The sequence below is a fragment of the Ictidomys tridecemlineatus genome, chromosome 13, assembly GCF_052094955.1.
Source record: "Ictidomys tridecemlineatus isolate mIctTri1 chromosome 13, mIctTri1.hap1, whole genome shotgun sequence".
Classification (NCBI taxonomy): domain Eukaryota; kingdom Metazoa; phylum Chordata; class Mammalia; order Rodentia; family Sciuridae; genus Ictidomys; species Ictidomys tridecemlineatus.
This window is the reverse complement of record NC_135489.1, coordinates 67532902-67557023: the sequence shown is the minus strand read 5'-3', so window position 1 is coordinate 67557023 and position 24122 is coordinate 67532902. Positions and strand designations below refer to the sequence as shown.

The 24122-nt window shown below is 42.0% G+C and overlaps 1 non-coding gene across 1 annotated transcript; it reads right to left on the bottom strand.

Annotated features, from left to right (window-relative positions):
• Nucleotides 1–22079: 22079 nt before the first annotated feature.
• Trnaa-ugc (transfer RNA alanine (anticodon UGC)) lies at nucleotides 22080–22152 on the bottom strand. Its single transcript has one exon. It is a non-coding gene; the product is annotated as a tRNA-Ala (tRNA).
• Between the last annotated feature and the right edge of the window lie 1970 nt (nucleotides 22153–24122).

Below are 24122 nucleotides of genomic sequence, written 5' to 3'. Positions count from 1 at the left end.
ATGACCTCAACAGCTGACATTTGATAATATTACATTCCACGTTGATTGAAATTGATTTTCCCCTCTTTTTGGGGGGGGATGGAAAGAAGGTGGGAGGATGAGGTTGCACAAGAGGGTAAGTTTGGATCCCTTTGGCTATGGTACTTGGCCCTGGCCAGCAGCCTATGAGGTCATCATAGCAAACTGTTGGGCTTTGCTACCTTCAATGAGGTTAGGGCTAGGAGGCAATTTTCAGTGGACCACCATCTGAAGTTGGTGGATAGAGTTCCACCTGGGGAGAGTAGACTCAGGAACCAGGTGTGCAAAGACTGGAAGCTCATATACCAAGAACACCCAGTGATGTGGATGGTGTTCACTAGTTTGTGTTGAGTGTGGAAAGCCAGTGGGAGGTCTCCATTGGCTGGGCTCAATTTGATGCATTCTGCACATCTGGCCAGGCAGTCTCTAATGAATGAGCAAGCTGACTCACCATAGAGGTCAGTTGTCCTCTAACTTAGCTGCATTAGAAAAGCCATTCCAACACTGCCAACCCCTGCTCTCATACTCTCTCAGAGCCTGAGTAAGAACATGTCAGTAGCCTTCTTATTATGCAGTCAACTCTAGTCGCTAGAGCTTCCAACAGGCCCAGAGCAGCCCTGTGCAATCTCTACCCCTCCTCCCGACAACTTTCACCTTGGGATTTGGCTCTGGATTAGACTTGCCTTTGGACCCCACTGTGGGTCCAGGAGACTGACCATTTGACTCCCTGGTTTCTGAATGTTGCATGGCCATGGTTCCTCATGTGGATGGACCTTGGTTGACTGGTTGTGTCCTATGTCTGGTATTAGGTACAAAGGAGGTACCTAACCGTTGCTCCAAATCTTTGATTTCAAGGATTTTCCCACTTTGAACCACTGGCTAGGGATAGGACCTTGACCTTCGAGGAAACATTTTGACAAGCTTTTCAGGAATCCAGCTGTTTGGTTAAAAGTCTACGTATGATGTCTCAGGCCCAATCAAACAACTATGAAGGCTATTTACCTGGCAGGCATTATGGGGAAATGTGCCTTCCACATGCCAGATTTTGTACATAGCCTTTTCGGGAAGCGCAGTTAAGATCTCGGGGCCCTGGGCTGGCATCACTTTACCTCTTTGTATTTCTAGCCAGGTGTCTTCTTCACAGGCTTGGGCAGAGCTTTTTCAGCTTCCTCTATGGGGCTTCTTATGGGGGTGGAGGAGAAAATCTTAAAGATATTTTCCCCTCTCTGACTCAGTACCCAGGACTTCCCCACTCCTAACCCTTTCCCCTGCACCCTCCCCAGCCCCAAGGTCTATAAAACTTCCAGAGCATTTTGTTCGGGGTTCCCTCAAGGGTGAGATGAACTCCAAGACTGTGCTGGGTCTATCTGGCCCCTACTACTCACCATCCCACGGGGAAATGGTACAAGAGATGGGCATTTCCTCTGGGTTGAGATCCAGCTTACACCACCACAGGAAGTGGTTAAAAGCTTAACTCCTTCATTTTGGGCTGATTGCTTTCATTAGCCACTTGACACTGACATGTCAGCTGAACTCCTGAGAGCACTAACAGGTGTGGGGCTGGCAGGGGGCGGGGCATGAACAGATAGAGGCCATGGGAAGGGCCTTCCAGAAGATGAGTACAGTGCGAGGGTATGCATAAAATTATACATGAAATGTTTTTCTCTTGGGTGTGGCTTTTCTAAGAATGACAAATAAAGGTGGATATACATTGGTGGCAAATGGAAGAAAATAGTGGCTACAATGATCAAAGCAGCAAATAAAATGATTTAGGTAACTTTCAGATGCACAATGCACTTTTAGTTTTGGTGAGATAGGTTCAATTGTCCACTTGCACTCCCCCCCCTGCAATCATTACCATTTAATCAACAAATGTTTTTTATATCTAAATTATAAAAAGGCAAATTCCATACATGTTGTTTCCAGACAGATATATTAGTCAGGATAAGTTTGGTAATGCTACAGTAAGAAATGGACCCCCCAAACTCTATTTATTTTCCCCAAACTCTCAGTAATTTGTCCATCAGGGGTCAGTGAGAGTTCTATGCTACACAGTTATGCAGGATCTCAGATTTATGAAGTTCATTTCAACATGCACTTGGCTGACAAAGAGGTAATGAATCACACACTGGCTTTTAAAGCTATTGTCCAGAAGTGTCCCTTCCTCTTGTATTGCATTAACCAAAGTAAGTCATTTGACCATGCCTAAGTCCAGGTAGCAAGAAAGGGTTATTCTCCCATATATCCAAGACAAAAGAACCAAACGTTTGAGAAAAAAACAAGTGGCAACTTTAGAAACCCAGAGTACATAAAGAGAGTGTGACTTCAATCTTGTTGAGTTTCTGAGGTCTTGGTCAGCATCTCTGAAGAAAAATGAACCACAAATGTCTTTCCTTGACTTCCAGCAAGCCACTTACTACATGCAGCAGAAGATTTTGGTACTTGGCTTTAGATCCTGCAGGCTCACCTCTATTCAGCTGCAATGTTGAAGTTTGGCTCCAGATGAGCTTGGATACACACTGGCTTAGTTTCATCTCAGGCACACACAGAGTACCACCCAGGGAATTTTCCAGAAGGAACTTACTCCACCAATTAGCAAGTGCATCCCAGAAATGTGGATGTATTATTGTCTCTTGGGTGAGCTTCAGCCCACGGTGGATGGATGATCCCCTAGCCTCTCATCCTTCAGTTGGCATTCTCCACAATTCTTAGAGGTTCTGCAGATTGCAGCACTCTTACCTATAACCACAACTTTTACATTAGCCATTTCTCCTCCCTGTCCCCATTCTCCCTGATCTTTTACTCCTTTCTTGGGATCATCTTCCAAATAAATGACTAGCACCCAGTTTTTTACCTCAGGCTATTCTTCTGGGAGGAGCCTCCCGAAACACTAAGTCTTCAGAGAGGAGGAGCTTGCAAATATCTACGGAAAATACAGGGATGAAGAAGCATTGTAGGAAAAGAGAAAAGATACTGGAATTAATTTAGGTGTGTATTAAAATAAGTTTGCATTGCATGCTGAGTTCAAGGGAAACTGAGCATGTCCTTCCGAGACTGGCAAATGTATCATTATATGAAACTTGTTATTTGAGAGGTTACTGAAATTAGGTTTCTAATTCAATTTGATGATAGGAGGAACACTTAATGCACTTTCTTCCATCCTCTAAAGACTAGTGAAGAGGAGGGCTTTGATATAAGCACTTGACTGCCTGGCCCTTATATGACCTTTTCCTGGCTTTGAGGGAGCCCCTGACTGTAAAAGGAGCCAGGGTCAGAGTTTGGGGTAAGAAAAGAGAAGAACAATTCTGCATGAGGAATTTGTAGAAATGGATTTATTTTGCTCTCCAGAGAGAAGGGAAAGGAAGGTAGGGAAAGAGCTTAGGGTTAGTCTGGAGTCAGAGTTGAAGCAATGGCCTTGGTCCTTTGATAGTTGTCATTATTTTCTTATTATTCAAAAAAGGCTGATATTAATTTCTGAGTAGCTTGTTCTGGTAAAAATTCCTCTACCCCTTCAAACACTCGGGATGTGTAGTGCTTTGATAGGACTGAAGTTAATGGAAATTTTAATCTGATTCCTGAGCCAGGTAACCTCTGTGTGCAATGGACATGGTAGGTTCCAGAATGCAAGGTTTTCTCCAAATGGAACTAATTCATAGGATTTGGGGCTCAGGATGAGGACTTGTAGAAATCCTGGGAAAGTCTCAGGACTTTCCCAAATCTATGGAAAAAAAAAACCTCAGGCCAATTTTACCTAGATGCTGGGGGCCGGGGTTGGGGAATGGGGACCTTAACTTATAGCTTGGTTACCAAATCAGAAAGAATGACATGCTAGCCTATTCTAGTGAATAAAGAGACAGGACTGGGAGCAGTAGTATGAATTCAACACATTTTCCCAAGTGCCTGTTAGGTGCCAGGCTAAGACTGTGGGTGACCTTGTAAACACATTTGTTCCCTGATCTCTGCCCTCAAGTAGTTTCTAGGGCCAAGGCAAAGTCAAACCTGCCCTTGGGCTTGCTGGTGTCCCATGGGGAGTTTCTGAGCTCACAGAGGACGGCCTCTACCTTCCCTGTGCTCTTGGAGAATCAAGTGTGAGGACCAGCTCCCTGCATCCCAGAGTGGGTCCTCTGCTGTACCTGGATGAGCAAATCACTGCATTGGATTAAAGTACTTGCTGATGTGGCGGTTCCTAGCTTCATGTCCTCTATCGGCCTACAATTTGATAAAGATATTCCAGACGTTGAGACTGATGGGCACTGACTTTAGAGATGCTGATAAGTCCTGTGTAAGTACATTCACTATTTCAACAGCAGCTTCTTTGATCCATCTATCAATCAGCAACTACTTCTTGGAGCTCTACTCCAAAGGTAGGATTCCCTGCTGGTCACCAGTAGATGATGAGGCTGTGTTAACAGCCATGATTCCAACAGAGCATTAGAATAGAAATAGAAAAAGAGAAACCTTTTCTCCCGCTGAGCGGCTGTTCCATGCCTCTCTTTTTTCTCACGGGTAGAACAGCAAGCTTTGGTCAATACTGCTTCTCCACGTGGAGTCTCCATTTCCTTTTTTCCTGTCAAAATCTTGCACATTCTTCAAGGCCCAATGCAAGTCCCCTCAGTTGGGGGCCTTCCCTGACGCTCTGGCCCTTATTATTTGCTGTGTGCTTAGTTCATTACTTCTATCTATGCCAGTGTTCTTCAGAACATTAATCCTAAAAGGAGTTAAGAGATGTTAATGTAAAAAATGATTCCATTCTCAGGCGCATTTGGGAAACATCAGGCTTAAATTGGTTTCTTTAAAGCAGGATGATTGGGAGCCTTTAATACCTCACCACGGTGGTCATAGGATTTATGACTATGGACAATTAGAGAGAAAAAGGGCACCATTAGAAATTGTGCCAGCATGATTGGTATAAACTAGGACTATCCCATGCCAATGAGGACATGTTCTCAACCTAATTAAAATCTCTCCAATGGTGTTTTCCAGACTTCATAGACCAAGTAACCTTTTTGTCAAGGAGTATACTTCAGGGTAGCATTATATATGCTGGTGTGCCTTGTGACTCAATCCATACACGAGTAGAGTAGTTTTTGTCTGTGGTCCCCATTGGTACCCAATACAGTTCATTACAAGAGCAAAATTAAGGTGGGGAGAAAATTCCTTCTGTTCTCCATGGGCACCTCAAGCACGAGGTTCCCTTAGAGTCCTGATACCTACGTTAGTCAGGGTTCCCCAGAGAACACAATCAACAGGTCCTCCCAATCAGCAGGTGCTGCATCCATAGAGTCAATCAATGATGGTTCAAAAATGTTTTTAAAATACTTTCATCTTTACTAAACATGCACAGTCTTTTTTTCTTGTCAGTATCCCCCAAACAATAAAGTTTAACTACTGTTTACCCAGCATTTACATTGGGTATCATAAGTTATCTAGAAATGATTTAAACTATACAAGGAGATGTGTGGGAGGGTTGTGTGCAAATACTAATGTAATTTTATATAAGGGACTTGAGTATCTGTAGGTTTTGATATTTACAGGGGGGTCCTGGAACTAATGCCCATGGATTCCAGGATTATACTAAAGGATACTGAGATATATGTGTGAGAGTGGGGGTGCTCATTTTAAGGAACTGGCTCATGTGGTTGGGAAGGCGTGGCAAGTCCAACATCTTCAGGAAGAGCTGCAGTTCCAATCCAGAGGCCATCTATGGAAGAATTATTTCTTGCTCAGAGGAAGTCAGGCCTTCACTCTGATCAGGCCTGAGACACAGAATGAGGGGCAGCAGCATGGAACCCAGAGTGACACAGAGAAGATCAGATCTCTGGGGCTGCACACAGTGGGTTCCCTCCATGATGAAAAACTGTCTTGGCCTGCACGGGATAGAGCAGTTTTCTAGGATGTGGGACTTACTGTACAAAAGTAGGAAAGTCTTAGGAGTAGGAAGGTAAGCTGGCCACACTTACTGAGGGGTCTGAAGCTCTGGAAGCCCCAAGAGCAGTTCTCTGGGCAGACATTCCTCAAATCATACAGTACAACAACTTATTACCTGGCATTTACAGTGCATTGAGTATCGTAAGTAATAATGAAAGGATTTGAAGTATACAGGAGATGTGGGGGCAGGGGTTATGTGCCAATACTAGTGCTACCTGGGATAGCTGCAGCCATAGCTGGAGACAGATCGTAAGAGGACCACTCACTGCAGCAACAGCTGTCACAGGAATATTCTGCATCGAAGGGCATCTTGAGCAACATGCCTGGGGTCAGGATCAGGGCTGGCCGACACACAGGAGAGCGGGGACTGACTTCATGTGGGACAACCCCAGGAGTTTCCAGAAAGTTGTAAGAAAGACTTTGAAGGCAGCTGGAGTTTCTGTATCATACAGTAGAAGCCAGAATTTGAGCTATTGCTATGAATGTTATTCCATTTATATCTAAGGCTGATGAGATCTAGGGAAATTTAGATTATAAATTTATCCTATCAGAAGGGATAATATAAACTCCTGATCTATATTTAAGGGATAGCCCTTAAAATTTTACTATATCTGTTCTAGTATTCTTTTGTTTTTACTTATTCAGTCACTCAGCAAACATTTACTGAGCACCCTGTGTGTGCTGGGCATTGGCCGCAAAAATCCTGCCTTAAAGATCTCTCAGTCTAACAGGGAAGGTAGTGGAACACAGTACTCACCTGCAGCAATTGCATGTGAAGTATGATTTTAGTGGCTTACTGTGGATGAGCATAAGACAGCCTTTTCTTAAAAGGACCTTTATTTTTTAAATTAATTTATTTAATTTTTATTCCAATTTGTTATATATGACAACAGAATGCATTACAACTCATATTACACATATAGAGCACAATTTTTCATATCTATGGTTGTGTACAAAGTATATTCACACAATTCGTGCCTTCATACATGTACTTAGAGTAATGATGTCCGCCTCATTCCACCATCTTTTCTACCCCCATCCCTCTCCCTTCCTCTCCTACCCTTTACCCTATCTAGAGTTTGTCTAACCCTTCCATGCTCCCCCTTCCAACTCCACTATGAATCAGCCTCCTTATATCAGAGATAACATTTGGCCTTTGTTTTTTGGGATTGGCTAACTTCACTTAGCATTAATATTCTCCAACTCCATCCATTTACCTCCAAATGCCATAATTTTATTCTCTTTTATTGCTGAGTAATATTCCATTGTGTAAATATACCACAATTTCTTTAGCCATTCATCCACTGAAGGGCATTTAGGTTGGTTCCACAGCTTAGCTATTGTGCATTGTGCTGTTATAAACATTGATGTGGCTATGTCCCTGTAGTATACAGTTTTTAAGTCCTTTGGATATAGACCAACAAGTGGCATAGCTGGGTCAAATGGTGTTTCCATTCCCAGTTTTCCAAGGAATCGCCATACTGCTTTCCATATTGGCTGCACCAATTTGCAGTCCCACCAGCAATGTAAGAGTGTGCCTTTTTCCCCACATCCTCACCAACACTTATTGTTTTTTGTATTTTTACAAACAATAGAAATGATGAACATTTTTTCATATATTTGTTTATTGATTGTATATCACCTTCTGAGAAGTGTCTGTTCAGGTCCTTGGCCCATTTATTGATTAGGTTATTTGTGGGGATTTTTTGGTATTAAGGTTTTTGGTATTAAGGCTTTATATACCCTAGAGATTATCCTGATGTGCTTGTGGTAAAGATTTGCTCCCGTTCTGTAGGATCTCAATTCACCTCACTGATTGTTTCTTTTGCTGAGAAGAAGGTTTTTACTTTGAATCCATCTGCTTTATTGATTCTTGGTTTTAGTTCTTGCACTATAGGAGTCTTATTAAGGAAGTTGGGGCCTAAACCCACATGACAGAGATTTCGGCCTAATGGTTTTTTTTTTTCCATTAGATTCAGTGTCTTTGGTTTAATTCCTAAGTCCTTGATCCACACTTTGAATTGAATTGTGTTCATGGTGAGAGATAGAGGTTTAATTTCATTTTGTTATATGTGTATTTTCAACTTTTTCAGCACAATTTGTTGAAGAGGCTATCTTTTCTCCAATATATGTTTTAGTGCCTTTGTCTAATATGAGAAAACTGTAATTATGTGGGTTTGTCTCTTTGTCTTCTATTCTACAGGTCTATTTTGGTGCCAATACCATGCTGTTTTTGTTATTGTTGCTCTATAGTATACTTTAAGGTCTGGTATAGTGATGCTACCTGCTTCATTCTTCTTGCTAAGGATTTTTTTTGGCTATTTTGAGTCTTTTATTTTTCCAGATGAATTTCATGATTGCTTTTCCTATTTCTATGAGAAATGTCATTGGGATTTTGATTGGGATTTCATTAACTCTATATAGTGCTTTTGGTAGTATGGCCATTTTGACAATATTAATTCTGCCTATCCAAAATCAAGGGAGATATTTCCATCTTCTAAGATCTTCTTTAATTTCATTTTTTAGTGTTCTGTAGTTTTCATTGTCGAGGTCTGTCATATCTTTTGTTAAGTTGATTCCAAGTGTTTTATTTACTTATTTTTTGGAGGCTATTGTAAGTGGGATGGTTTTCCTAGTTTCTTTTTCTGAGAATTCGTCACTGATGTACAGAAATGCCTTTGATTTATGGGTGTTGATTTTATATCCTATTACTTTGCTGAATTCATTTATTTGTTCTAGGAGATTTCTGGTGGAATTTTTTGGGTCTTGTAGGTATAGAATAACATTGTCGGCAAACAGTGATAATTTGAGTTCTTTTCTTATCCATATTTCTTTAATTTCTTTCATCTAATTGCTCTGGCGAGAGTTTCAAGAACTATGTTAAATAGAAATGATGAAAGAGGTCATCCCTGTCTTGTTCCAGTTGTTAGAAGCAATGCTTTCAATTTTTCTCCAATTAGAATGATGTTGGCCTGGGGCTTAGCAACATCATTTAGGTTTTACAATGTTGAGATAGGTTCCTGATATCCCTAGTTTTTCTAGTGTTTTAAATATGAAGGGTGCTGTCTTTTGTCAAATGCTTTCTCTCCATCTATTGAGATGATCGTATGATTTCAATCTTTGAGTCTATTGATGTGATGAATTATATTTATTGATTTTCATGTGTTGGACCAAACTTGCATCCCTGGGATGAACCCTCACTTGATCATGGTGCACTATTTTTTTAATTTGTTTTTGTATTCGATTTTCTAGAATTTTCTTGAGAAATTTTGCGTCTATATTCATTAGAGATATTGGTCTGAAGTTTTCTTTCTTTGATGTGTCTTTGTCTAGTTTTAGAATCAGGGTGATATTGGCCTCATAGAATGTGTTTGGAAGTGTTCTCTCTTTTTCTATTTCATGAAATAGTTTGAAGAGTATTGCTGTTAGTTCTTCTTTAAAGATCTTATAGAACTCAGCTTTATATCCATCTGGTTCTGAGCTTTTCTTAGTTGGTAGGCTTCTGATGGTGTCCTCTATTTCCTTGTTTGAAATTATTCTGTTTAAATTGGGTATATCATCCTGATTTAGTTTGGGCATATCATATGCCTCTAGAAATTTGTTGATGCCTTTGATATTTTCTAATTTTTTGGAGTACAATTTTCAAAATAATTTCTAATTATCTTCTGTATTTCTGTAGTGTCCGTCATGATGTTTCCTTTTTCATCACAAATGTTAGTAATTTGAGTTTTCTCTCTCCTTCTCTTTATTAGCATAGCTAATGGTTTATCAATTTTATTTATTTTTTCACTTATTGTTTTGTTAATTTTTCATTTTTGTTTCAATTTCATTTATTTCAACTCTGATTTTAATTATTTCCTGTCTTCTACTGCTTTGGGGTTGATTTGTTCTTCTTTTTCTAGGGCTTTGAGATGTAATGTTAGGTCATTTATTTGTTGTCTTTTTCTTCTTTGAAGGAATGAACTCCATGCAATGAGCCTTCCTCTTAGCACTGCCTTCATAGTGTCCCAGAGATTTGGGTATGTTGTATCAGTGTTCTCATTTTCCTCTAAGATTTTTTTTTACTCTCCTCCTTGATATCTTTTGCAACCCATTCTTCATTCAATAGAGTATTATTTAGTCTCCAGGTGTAGAAGTTGCTTCTATTTTTTTATTTTATCATTGATTTCTAATTTCATTCCATTGTGGTCTGATAGAATGCAGGGTAGAATCTCTACTTTTTTGTATTTAATAAGAATTGCTTTGTGGCATAACATATGGTCTATATTAGAGAAGAATCCATGTGTTGCTGAGAAGAAGTGTATTCGCTCACTGATGGATAATATACTCTCTATATGTCAGTTAAGTCTAAGTTATTGATTGTATTATTGAGTTCTGTAATTTCTGTCCAATGGTGAAAGAGGTGTGTTAAAGTCACCCAGAATTATTGTGTTGTGGTCTATTTGACTCTTGAATTTGAGAAGAGTTTGATTGATGTTCCAGTGTTTGGGACATATATAACTGTTATGTCTTGTTGATGTAAGGTTCCCTTAAGCAGTATGAAATGTCCATCTTTATCCCATTTGATTAACTTTGACTTGAAGTCTACTTTATTTTATATGAGGATGGAAACCCCTGCTTGTTAATGCAGACAATGTAAATGGTATATTTTATCCCATCCTTTCACCTTCAGTCTGTGTATGTCTTTTCCTATGAGATGAGTCTCCTGAAGGCAGCATATTGTTGGGTCTTTTTTTTTTTAATCCAATCTACCAGTCTATGTTTTTTGATTGGTGAGTTTAGTCCATTAACTTTCAGGGTTATCAAAACATGATTTGTACTTCTGGTCATTTTTATCTATTTTTGACATTTAAACTGACTTGGTTTCTCCTTTGGTTAGCTTTTCCTTTATTGTAGTTCTTCCCTTTGCAGGTTTTCATAGTTGTTTTTCATTTCCTCCTTATGGAATATTTTGCCAAGAATGTTCTGTAGTGCAGGCTTTCATGCTGTAAATTCTTTTGCCTTTTTTTTTAATCATGGAAGGTTTTTGTTTTGTCACCAAATCTGAAGTTTAATTTTGCTGGATAAAAGATTCTTGGTTGGCATCCATTATCTTTTAGAGCTTGGTATATGTTGTACCAGTATCTCCAGGCTCTGAGAGTCTGGGTTAAAAAAAAATCTGCTGAGATCCAATTTGGTCTTCCCTTATATGTAATCTGATTTTTGTCTCTTGCAGCATTTAAAATTTTATCCTTATTCTGTATGCTAGGCATTTTCATTACAATGTGTCTTTGTTTAGATCTGTTGTAATTTTGTACATTTGGTATCCTATAAGCCTCTTGTATTCGATTTTTCAATTCATTTTTCATGCTTGGGAGATTTTCTGATATTATTTCATCGATGGATTGTACATTCCTTTGGTTTGAATCTCTGAACCCTCCTTTATCCCAATAAATCTTAAATTTGATCTTTTGATGGCATCCCATAATTCTTGGATATTCTGTTCATGGTTTCTTACCATCTTCACTGTGAGGTCAACTTTATGAGGTCCTGTCTTCCAAGTGATCTAGTCTGTGGGTGACACTTTCTATTGAGTTTTTTATTTGGCTTATTGTTTCTTTCATTTCAATGATTTTTGTGGTTTTTTTTTCAAAATCTCTATGTCTTTCTGAAATAATCTTTTGCAACCTATATTTGCTCTTTGTTGGTATGATTGATGGTCACCTGTATTTGTTTTCTTATCTCTTTGTTGGAGTGATCAATTTTTGCCTGTATATGCTCAATTAGGTCATTCTTTAATTCACATATCAGTTTAGTTGTGTATGTTCTGAACTTCTTCTCTGACATGTCATCTACTGCACTATCTATGGTTCTGTTGTTGTAGTATCTTCGTTTGTTTGGGGCACTTTCCTCCCTTGTTTTTTCATGTCTATGTGTCTTCCTTTGTTTCAGTTAGATCTGAGGTATTAGAGCTTCTGCCCTATTGTCTTATAGTGACCCTACAGGTTACCAATACTGCACCTTTAATGGTGAGATCAATATTACAGCGCTCAATGTACCCAATGTGCAGCCATAGATCAGTTAGCTTCTACTTTTACATTTACAGTTTTGTCGCTATAATCATAAATGATGAGTTTGGTTATCTTCCACCATATAGTCAATAGGTTTGAGTAATGGTTTACAGTTTTTAATAGTAAAAGGGGGGAGGCTGGAAAGTTGGCTGAGATGTTTATGAGGTAGGATGTGAGAATATGGAGGTATTAAGTGACTAGTGAGAGGGTGATCATAAGAAGTTGGCTGTTAGTAAGAGAAACAAGAGAGAGGCAACCCCATGCAAGATTCCCTGTTACCTCAGCAACAGGGTAACTGTCAGCACCTGTAGTAGAGATTCCTCTGGTGCAGCCAGACCCACCTTGGTGACATCTTACAGGTCCTTATTGTCCCTTGATAGAAGTGGCGATATCCCACTTTCGTGGTGGCAGAAGCCTCAAGCCTATTTGTACCCTGATGTTGGGATGTGGAGCCACTCTTTGGTGAATAAGGAACTGTGCTATGTGGGCATGGGGCTGATCTCTCTCTGGGTTGCCAGGCTGCCCAGAGAAGGGGTGGCCTCTATGTGGGCAGCTGGACCACGGGCCAGCAGGGCAGGCCTCTTCCAGACCCCTATTTTGGTGCATTGGAAAGAAATTTATGCTGAAACACACACATAGAAAGAAAGAAAGAAAGAAAGAAAGAAAGAAAGAAAGAAAGAAAGAAAGAAAGAAAGAAAGAAAGGAAGGAAGGAAGGAAGGAAGGAAGAAAGAAAGAAAGAAAGAAAGAAAGAAAGAAAGAAAGAAAGAAAGAAAGAAAGAAAGAAAGAAAGAAAGAAAAAGAAAAATGATATAAGTCCATAAACATTTCACCTTCTTAGAAAGGGAGAAAACCCTTTGGGAGCTATATATAATCCCACACTAAGTACAGTCCCCCCCCCCAAAAAAAAAGAACATAACTTGGGTTTCCAGAATTTTCTGTTAAGCACAGTAGTTAGAGCAGACCCTATTGGGTGCTATCTTATGTCCATTTTCCCATTTTTCTTACTCAACAAATTTAAATTTCTCCTGCATGGGCAATGTGTCCACTCAAAGACACCTCAAGTGCCATCTCATTGAGGGTATTTTCACATCAATAAGACACTAGCAGGTCTGTCTTCTATGCCTCAGAGAGATCGGGCATAAGATCTAAGTCTTAGTGATAAATGTATGATGGAAGGAACACACGGCATATTTAACACCTAAAAGAACAAAATAATTAAGAAAAAGTTATTAGAAAGTATATTTGACACCATAAACTCAATGTTTTTAAACAAAGAATTGTCAATGCTGTCAGTATTTTAGTGTCCAAGGAGCAGAACTGCACGTGGGAAGAGCAATGTTCTTCTGTCATCTGTCATGCCTTAATGTTTGCTATAGTCCAAGTAACATCACTATGTAATTGCATAAGAATAGTAATAACAGATGACTAGCATTTATTAGGTACTGATTTTCATGCCAGGCACTAAACCCATGTGTCATGTCATTTTAATAGAATCCTGTGAGGGACCTGCACACCTGTGCATACCTGTGCCTGTGAGGCAGGCCTCTCCCGGACCTGCACACATATACCCCTGACTTCCCCAGGCTCTTGCAATGAAGGGCAGCCATGGAACATAATTCTAGGCAAAAGATACAGGAAGTTTATCGTGGGGTTCTTAGGAAAGCTTGTGAACGAGGATGCCCATCGGTGGAGCATCCAACTTACAATCTCAAGAACCAAGGTCCATGCTAGCATGGCTACTAGGAAGGAAGAAGGAGCCTGCTCCTTGGGTGCTGCACCTGTTCTCTCTACCCTGAGTTCTGTAATTCGAGAAAAAAAAAACATCCTTGTGTACAATGAATTGAAGAGTTTTCTACTGTCATGCAAAACTGATTAGAACTAATAAATAAATTTTAAAAAAAGAAAAGAAAAACAACATTTCATTAAGTACTTGTTCGGGATCTCTAATCTGGAAGAAACCACCCCACCACCTCATGGCTTAAAACAATGACAACAGTTATTTTGTTCTTGAACCAGCAGCACAGACAGGTGATGGAAGTCTCTTCCTGCTCTACTTGGGGTCGGTTAGGATGGTGTGTTCCCTGTGAGCATTTCGCCCTCCCCGACGTCTTCTGGGCTATCTATGAGGTCCCCAGTGCTGTCAGCAACCACCACCAGTGGATTACTGATGGCTCTTTAAAGACAGCATCTCAAGGTGCAGGCGTTAGTAATTTGGCACTAGAAGGGGTGAAACAGACAAAATGCTAGAGATGATGAAACCATGGAACAATCAGTGTGACCTAAGGCTAATCAGGGACAGCTCCATGGAGCATATGGAAACAGGGAAGGGGAAAGAGTAAAGGTAAAGGGCTCATCAAGAACCTGCAGAGAAGTAAGAATGAACTTGGTGTGTTCATAAAGACGAAGGCAACGAGGCAGATTAGACAGCTGGCTCTTCCAGAGGAGCCCAGAGACAGGAGGGAGGCATTGCGAGGGGCAGGAAATGCATTACTGTGGATGAAGAATTTCTCGTAGCATCAGTTGATCTTCTCTCTGGGTCCCTCTAAAACGATAAGAGAGATCCATTTGTCACTTGAAGCACAAGAAGTGAACAATTAATAGTCCCCTTCTTCCTCGCATCCAGGGCAACCATACTTTCCTTATTTATTCAAATCTCACTTATAGAATGCCTCATACATTCTAGGTGATTAAAGTGAGTATCATATAACCCTGATTTGACCTCAAGGACCTTCCAGTCTTCTGATCACATGACAGAAAGTGGGCCATTGCTATGATGTGATAATGGTGTGGGAAGGAAGCAGGTTCAAGGTGGGGATAACAGAACATAAGAGGCTCACTCACTGCAACCTGGGTTGGGGAGCCAAGGAAGGTATCCCAGAAAAGGGGATTTCTAAGTTAGTGCTGTGAAAAACTAGCACATCCTGGCCTGGTAGCAGATGGAGTATAGAATAGGAGCAGTCCTTCTAGATCATGAGCTCAGAAGACTGAACCTTTCGTTGTATCTTTGTGTCTCTGAGCTGTGTGACCTAAAAAATCACTTTGCCTCTCTGAGCCTCCAATGTCATCATCCATACAATGACCAGGGTGGCCAGTGACCTCTAATGTCTCATCTAGTCCCCGAATCCCATTACTTAGAATTTACAAAAGGGACTTATATGGAGGTGCTTAAAAAATACATATATTTATTTACTTTAGCAGCTCAGCTTCATGTGTACAAATGATGGCTACCCCAAGAGAGACAGTTCTATTAAAAGCCTGGCATTTATTTTGATCACGCTTTAGAAATACTGTGGGAAGTCATCAGTAGTACACACAAAAACTCTGCTCACTCATACCCCAGACAGATGACAAAGTGATAAGCACAGCTAATTCCCTGGGGCAATATTTCTTCCCAAAGCATAGATATGGGTGAATTATTGCCATTCTTAATTGCCTAATGATTTTTTTCCTCTTTCATGTAATCTTTTCAGGAGGTTGTATTTTTACCATCTTGCAAATTTATATTGGCAGAGTGATATACATTGTCGAATAAAACTCGGTGGCCAATCCATCAACAATCAGGCTGCCTTTGCCTTGAGATTTTTGGAAAGAAACTGTAAAATGGGGAGGTGGGGAGGTGGGGAGCGAAGGTACTTGGGTGACTGACATATGCGATCTCTTCCTCACTGTAGGCCCCAGTTCTCTTGGCTGACCCTGCAATGGTTGAGGCGTTCAATTCTACTCCAAACCCCTCCTTCTAGGTTCAATTCTACTCCAAACCCCTCCTTCAGCTGTCTGGGGAACTCAAAAGGCAATTAGGCCTGGGAGTGAGTTGAGGGGGGGGGGAGGGGTTGGTAATGGAATGTGCATTCTTCTCTTTCTAATTTAATTGTTTGCATCTGACTGGAATCATTACCAGCCAATCAATGGCTGCTTGGTGGCATCTTAAAAAAGAAGAAGAGGAGGAGGAGGAGGAGAAAAAACAGTAAAAATAGTGATCTGCTTGAGTTCTTAATGCATGGTGGGAGAGAGTTCTTGGGAGACATCTGGTAAAGATAGAGGCTCTTTATCTCCTTTGATGGCAAGGGGTTTGCCCTAGACGTACATGTCCTTTGGGAGGCAATTTTGTGACTGTCTTACCTTCTTCTCTCCAAGATGTGAGGAGGAGGAGCAGCGGCTGGAAAGCCTGGTGGGACAGTGTCTTGATGGATTCCCTGCACTTAGGGTGTCTGGGGATCTTTTCACCTCCTTTTGGTTAAGACTTCATCCAAGACCAGTTAAAACCCTGGGCCTGGGACATGGGCATCCGTATTCTGAAAGCTCCTCAAGTGCTTCCAAAGTTGAGAGCCCCTACAATAGGAGAGCCCCAGGATCACTTCCTTGGAAACGATTATCTTGAATTTCTTCTCCAAGCCAGGTGCAGGGGAGAGACTAAGGGAGAAAGCATGGAGGCTCCCGCCAGCAATTTCCGCAATCAGTATGAGCCAGGCACCGGTCCAGGTGCCACTATGAACCTCGTAGCCCATCCTATGGCTGGAATGAGATCATCACTGAACTCACAGTTTCCTGGGGCTTACACGGTTAGTCCGCTTTTCATCACTGTGACCAAAATATCTGACAAGAACAACCTGGAGGAGGAAAAGTTCATTTTGGCTTTAGGTTTTCAGAGATTTAGTCCATGGCCAACCAAATACACTGTTCTGGGCCCAAGATGAGGGAGAACAGCATGGTGGAGGAGAGCAGTGGAGGAAAGCTGCACTGTTCGTGGTGGCCAGAGGGAAAGACCGAAAGGGGCAGCAGGAAGGTGACTCTTCCAGGGCACAATCCCAGTGACCCTCCTCCCCAAGCCATGCCCCACCTGTCTACAGTGACCACCCAGTCAGTCCATCAAACTAGGGTGGTTACAGCTCTCCTAATCCAATCATTTACCTCTGAACAGTCCTGCATTGACATAGACTATTTTGAGGGTGTTATGGCTTAGATATGAGGTGTCCCCTAGAAGCTCATATGTGAGGCCATACAATAATGTGAGAGATGTAACCAAATCCATGGATTAACCCACATATATGGATAAACTGGATGGTAACTGTGGACAGGTAGGGTGTGGCTAGGGGAAATAGGTCACAGGGATGTGCCTACGGGGTTTATGTCTTGTCACTGGTGAATGGAGCGCTCTCTGCTTCCCGGTTGCCATGGTTTGAGTGCTCTCCTCTGCCACCCATGATATCTATAACCTGGAGCAACCTGGCAGCTAGACTTCTTGGGAGCGGGCTTAATAGGTGTCCCTCAGGCACATTTGAAAGGGCAGCCAAAAACATCCCCACAGACACAGTGAGAAATGGAGATAGAAGAAAGCAAATCATGTGACCTCAGAAGGTCCACCACCCTAGCTTCTTATCTAGTGACCAGTCATTGACCTTATCCCGCCACTCTCTGTGGGCCTGGATTGGGCCCCAGGTTCAAGATGGAGAGTGAACCTATGTGGGAGGTTCATAGAGCTTCTCATACAAGTATTTGCTGGGCATGTGCTCAAGTATGAGTGGCATCTATGAATGACTGCTTCTCTTGCAGTGTTAGCGTGTTCAGCTTCTGAGAAGTTGGGACCATATGTCCTGTCTCATTCATCAGATCCCAGCCCAGGACTGAATATGTGCTACATAGGAGGCAAAAAACACGTGCTTATGTTCTTACCTGCGTCTTCCCTGGTAGTGTAATCCTCAATTTGATTGATGCTCACAGTATGTTTGAACTAAGAAGGCAAAAAACTAAGTTCACTGGAATGAGTGGAGGGCTTCAAAATGAGTAAGGGCCTCTTTTAATTCAATGCGACTGAATAAGTAGTCATCTAACATTTCTGAGTACCTATTATGCACTAAATATAGTTGAAGCATTGAACACGGTATGTTCCATCAGGGCAAACGGTGTCAAGGCAGAATGCTGTCCAAAGGCTTAAACATGCCCCTCACAATAAAAGAAATGTGCTTGGCCAATAACAGATGAAGAGATGCTCAACTTCATTAGGAATCAGAGGGTACAAATGAAAACCACAATGAAATACCACTACCTAGTTTTAAGACTGGCAGAAAGTGAAAAGCGTGACAAAGAAAACATTGAGAGCAAAAATAAGGAGCAATGAAAATTCCTGGTGGGAATATCAGGCATTACAGAAGATTTGGAATGGCTCTGCCATTATCCAGTAAAGATGAAGGTAGATAATTCTATTCTTAAACACTGAAGCTCATAGCACTTTCCAGAACATATGTCAAATACTGTAAAGAACCCAAATGTCCACTAATAATAGAATGGATACACACTTTCTGGTATATTCATATCATGGAATATTACACAGCTGTGGAAATGAATGATCTACCACTTGGATCCATTAATTTCCTATTTTAACCAGGCTACTTCATAGGATTATCTCAAGCAAATGACCCCTCCATGCCTCCATTTCTTCATGTGTTTTATAGTTATGGTGTGAGGTCAGTTAGATGTTATGCCCTCACTCTGGACTTAGCATCCAAAATAAGCATATGGCAATTTGCAGCCTCATCCTTCTCAGGAGCAAAAAGCAAATCCCCCACATTTCCTCAAAATTTCTGGAAAACAAACTCTAGACTTGCTCTGCCTTTAACTTGGCTGGGGTGACCAATTACCCTGGACACCCAGGATCTGGAACTCCAGTTTAAAAGCTGGCATAATCCCTAGCTTATCTATTGTGAACTCAGCTGCTATAAACATTGATGTGACCATATCACTGTATATGCTGAGTTTTAAGTCCTTTGGGTATATACTGAGGAGTGGGATAATTGGATCCTATTTCCATCCCCCTTCCTTCCCATCATTCCTCTTTGTCTAACCCAGTGAATTCTATTCTTCCCTTCTCTACCCTCCCTTGTTGTGGGTTAGCATCCATAAATCAGAGAGAACCTTTGCCCTTTGGGTTTAGGGGATTGGCTTATTTCACTTAGCATGATAGTCTCCAGTTTCATCCGTTTACTGATAAATGCCATAATTTCATTCTTCTTTCATTCTGAGTAATATTCCATTGTGTATATATACCACATTTTCTTTATCCATTCATCGGTTTTGAAGGGCACCTAGGTTGGTTCCACAGCTTGCTTATGTGAATTGATAGCTGACCAGTGAAACTCTACCTCATCTACAACTTTAAATATGGGATCCTAAGTTATAATCCATATATGTATAATATGGCATTGGATATACATGACACTCCATTGTCATGTATATCCAAACAGAAAAAATTTTTAAAATGGGGGTAATCCCAGGTAAATTAGGACAAGTTGGTAACTTTGGATTTGATTAAACCCTAAAATGACCATCCTGAAGCACATAGAAACCAGAGGAAAGTCTCATTGTGGTTTCTATGGGTGTTTCAGCAGTTTTCCCACTTAATAAACCCATGCAAAGGCTACCTTTGTACCTTTCTTCTGGATTCTTCTTAACTTTTTTTTTTCCTAGTTACAAATCCAAGAATGAAACCAGATGAAAGATAAGGACCCAGCAGGATGCGGAGGAGGATGGGTGAGTGTTGGGAAGTGTGTAGGCAGTTATTGGGGTCGCATAGAGGGTCCTTAGCCAGAGGGTGGAGGGAGAATCGAAGCTTTGACAAAACAAAGTTCCTGTTTAAGTTCACATATTAAGACTCCAGGTTCCTTACAGTTCTTTGAGATGTCACTGAACCCTGGTTTAACTTCAGGGGTCTCTCCCGATTTCAGAGAGAAACTCTCTGAAACTGTGATTCTCTTTTATGATAATTAGTTGTCATTATTAGGGGAAACCACAATGGGAAAGGCATAATGGCATGCTTCAGGAGATAAAGGGAGCCAAACTATGTTCCCTTAAGGAGTTTATGGTTTAGCTGACACGATGCATGGAACGGAGCCATCTTGTCTGCGACAGTTGATGCAGCTATATGTGCAGAGAAGAGGCAGTTTCCCATGGAGGGCAATTCTTCAGGAAGGCCATGCCTCAGATGGATGGTGCTGGTGTAAATAGAGAACAGAGAGGAGGACATTTCAGGTGGGAGGGGTGGAAGGGGCGGGAAGAAAATGGCACCGAGCTGGTGTGCGCGGGGAATGGAGAGAAGAATCCTGTGCTTGTGACCTTGGTTCTCGTCCACCACGCAAGGCCACTCTGTTATGGGTTCTCAACAACTCCCTAGAGGACAAACGACTCTCACACACTTGGCTGGTTTATTTCCTCCTTTTTCCTCCGTGTTAACTTGTCCACCTCATTGCTACTGAGCTAGTCACCATCACCGGTGGGACCAGAGGCTGGTGTTCGATTATGGTGAGGCCAGTAGGTCAGGAGATGGCTGCCATTAGGAAGGCAGTTTGTTCCTCGTGGTTTCCGACAAAGGGGGTGCTGTCCACCACACAGGGCCACACAGGGAAGCCCCCTGATTAACCAGGAGCAGGGGGATTGAGAGGAAGACGCAGGGAAGAGCCTTTATTGTGTTTTCTGTGGGTGTTTTAGCCAGTGTTTCCACCTTTGTGACCAAAAGTCCTGACAAGAACAACTAGAGAAGGAAAAGTGTACGGTGCTCAGTGTTTCAGATCCATAGGTGGCCAACGCGGTAGCTCTGGGCCCAAATGAGACAGAGCATTGTGGTGGAAGGGTGTGGAGGAGGACAGCAGCTCAGGACAGGACATGTAGGAAGTAGAGAGAGCTTTACTCACAGGGGCAAAATATAAGCCCCACAGGCATACCCATGATCTCTTTCCTCCTCACAGCCTACCTGCCTATGGCTCCCACCCAGTTAATCATATCAGTGGGTGAATCCATTGATTTGGTCATAGCTCTCATCACCTAATCATTTCACCTCTGATTATTCGTCTCACACACAAACATTTGGTAAACACGTCATATCTAAGCCATGACTGTGGGCACGGCCAGACCAGCAGGTTTAGGATGGGCTGGCTTGAATGATTTCAGTGAACTTCAGGTGTAGGGGCTGCCCATTGTCTGATTCCTGACCCTTGGGTGGTTAGGGAAAAAGAAGAGTGACCTACAGCAGAAGAGCCCAATAAGAAAGGCAGCAGAGGATGTGGGCTCTGGATTGGGTGACTTGCATATTTTTTCCTAGCTCCAGGAGTTAGCTCTCCCTCAGAAGAGTGGTCCCTCTGAGATCAGCCAGGAATCAAAGCATCAGACATACAGAAAATAAAGTGGTGTGAGTAATACAGTTAGGTGGCAGATTTAGGGGAGGGATCCTCTGTGAGTGCTCTGAAGCAGAGTCTTCCTGCTCTGAGCTCTCTTAGCACTGTGTCTGAGGTCTGCAGTTTTCTTAGGCCCTTTCTATCTCTTGGTTGTGCAGAAAAAGGCTAACCCAGCAGATCTAAGACTGGTTTTGGAAAGCCCTGCTTATAAGGATGTCCCTTGGCTAGAATCCAGAAATTGGAATTTCAGAAGAGTTTCTAGCATTCCCAAACTCTTCTTAAACTGTTCTTGCAAACAATCTGGTTGTACTAGGCCTTCCTCTGGGAATCTAAAATTTTAGTATGCACTGGGCAGAGGGTGTCTATGTGACCAGCTCCCCCAATAAAACTTTGGGCACTGAGTCTCCAAGGCAACTTACCTGACAGACAATATCATACATTGTCACACTCTTTTCTGGAAGTATTAAATGTGTCCTGTCCTGTGTGACTTCACTGGGTGAGAACTCATGGAAGTTTATGTTTTCCCACACTCCATTCCAGCACCTTTCCACTTTTCTGATTTTTTTATACCTGTATTTTATTTATTTTTATGTGGTGCTGAGGATCAAACCCAGGGCCTCACACATGCTAGCCAAGCACTCTGCCACTGAGCCACAACCCCAGTCCCACTTTTCTGGTTTTCCCCGTAAAAGCCATGAGAGTTCTGTGAGTCCTTCTCAATCATTGTGCCTTGTTGTGGTTTGAATGTGAGGTGCACCCCCAAAAGTTCCTGGGTTACCTGCAGGAATGTTCAGAGGCAAAGTGATTGAACTGTGAGAGCTGTAACCTAACCAGTCCATCCCAGTTTGAATGGACTTACTGGGTGGTAACTGTGTGGGAGCATCTCTGTGGCCCCTTCCTCTTTCTTTTTTTTTTTTTGGAGGGGGGTGCTGGGGATTGAACCCAGGGTCTTGTGCATGCAAGGCAAACACTCTACCAACTGAGCCATATCCCCAGTCCTGCTCCTTCCTCTTTCTTGCTCTTGCTGTCTGCTTCCTGACCACCATGAGTCAAAGTGCTTTCCTCCCCTAGGCCCTCCTCACAGGATGAACTGCCTCACTTGGGCCCAGAGCGATGGAGTTGGCCTGCTGTGGCCTAAGACCTCTGAAACCATAAGCCACAAATAAAAGTTTCTCCTCTAAGTTGTTCTTGTTGGGTGTGTTGGTCACAGTGATGAGAAAGATAACGAAAAGAAACCCAGTCGTGTCTTGGAGATCCCTGACATAGTGGTGCTCTGGTCTTATTTATCTCAATTGGCTCATAAGCTTCTCGGATGCAGGCATCAGGCATCCTAGCAAGAGCATCAGACTAAGATCAGAACAGATTAAGATCAGAAAGCCTTTGAGGCTTTGCTTCTCTGCTTCTTAACTGGGTAGGACTCAGGGGAGTCCGTTACTCTGCAGGACATTAGTGTTCTTATAAAAAATGGAGATAGTGACCACTCCCTCCCACACACACACACGTACTTCATGGCATATTGTCAATTTCAAATAAAAGGATAGATATGCAAACTTTGCCAATTCTTAAGACATAATATCAGTGAAAAATTACGATAAATCTGTAGACTCCCAGTCTGCCTTCCTCAGATAAGGTAAATATTCAATTAGTCTCTGCTGAATGAATGAAGAAGGGCAAGTAGTTTTAGTCATTCCTTTCTGCTATGGTCTGAATGTATGTCCCCGCTTTTCAAATTAATATGCTGAAACCTAATAACCAATGAAACAGTGTTCAGAAAGGTGGGACCTTCAGGAGTGATCAGGTCGCAAAGATTAGCACCCTTATAAAGAGGTCCCAGGGGAGCTGCCTCCCTCCTCCTGCCATGTGGGGACAGTGAGACGCCTCCCTCCAGGAGCCAGAAATGTTCTCCTCGGACATAGATCTGCCTTGATCTTGGACTTCCAGCCTCCAGAACTTCGAGAAATAAATTCCTGTCATTTATATGCCACCAGGTTTATGGTTTTTGCTTATGGCAGCCTAAGCACACTAAGACAGTCTCCAAAAGTTCGTGACACCTGGCAGAATTCTGGAAATTGGAAGAACAAAAGAAAGACTCAATTTTCAATCCTTGGAATGGAAAACGGAAAACAAAACAAATCCAATGGCTGACACCCTGGTGCGATGATTTAAGTTCTCCCTGTGCCCGACACTCCTCCCCCAGACGCCGACCTTCTTAATCGCCAATCCTTGACCATGGGTGGTGCTTCCCAAGCCTCCTAAACTCCCTTAAACCATTTGCTTTTCATCTCCTCCACTCATCAGCCCCTTGTCAGCCACCACCAGGAGCAACACAGAGGCCTTAATTGATCAGGCTTGGCAGTAGCCTTGAGAATTTGATTCAGGTATTGACTTCCAAGGAGCCAGTCGCACTCGGCCTCTGCAGGGAGGAGCGGCTGAACATCAAAACTATTAACCTCTGGCCCGAGCAGTTGGCGGAGCAGCCCAGCAGCAGTAATTAGGAAGTCAATCGGAATCGCCTGTCTCACTTACACTGGCATGTCAATCAATAGCAGCGGTGACAGGTTCATTAGGCCCAGGCCATGCAAGCCCGGCCTGTAACAACCTCATAAAATACACCAACGACTCAGGGCAGAGAGAAATCTGCCCAAAGGACTGAAGTGGATGACAATACGTATTGATTAGGGCTCCAGCAATTTATGAAGTGCTACTTGTTGGCCAACCTTTCTGACTCAGTGCTAAAATTTCCCAAGTAGTTGCAAGATGAAACCAAATATTACCCTTTAAAAAAATGAGGGAAAGCAAGCTGTCATCTGACAGGACATTTTTTTTATGTTAGTTACTCCCAGCAAATAATCTATTGGGGTAAAACTTCCACAGTTACTTAAGGTTGACATGATTGATATCTTTGTCTCGGTGACCATCAGACTTTGAAAGAAGACATCCATCTGGAGAAGATAAAATATGATT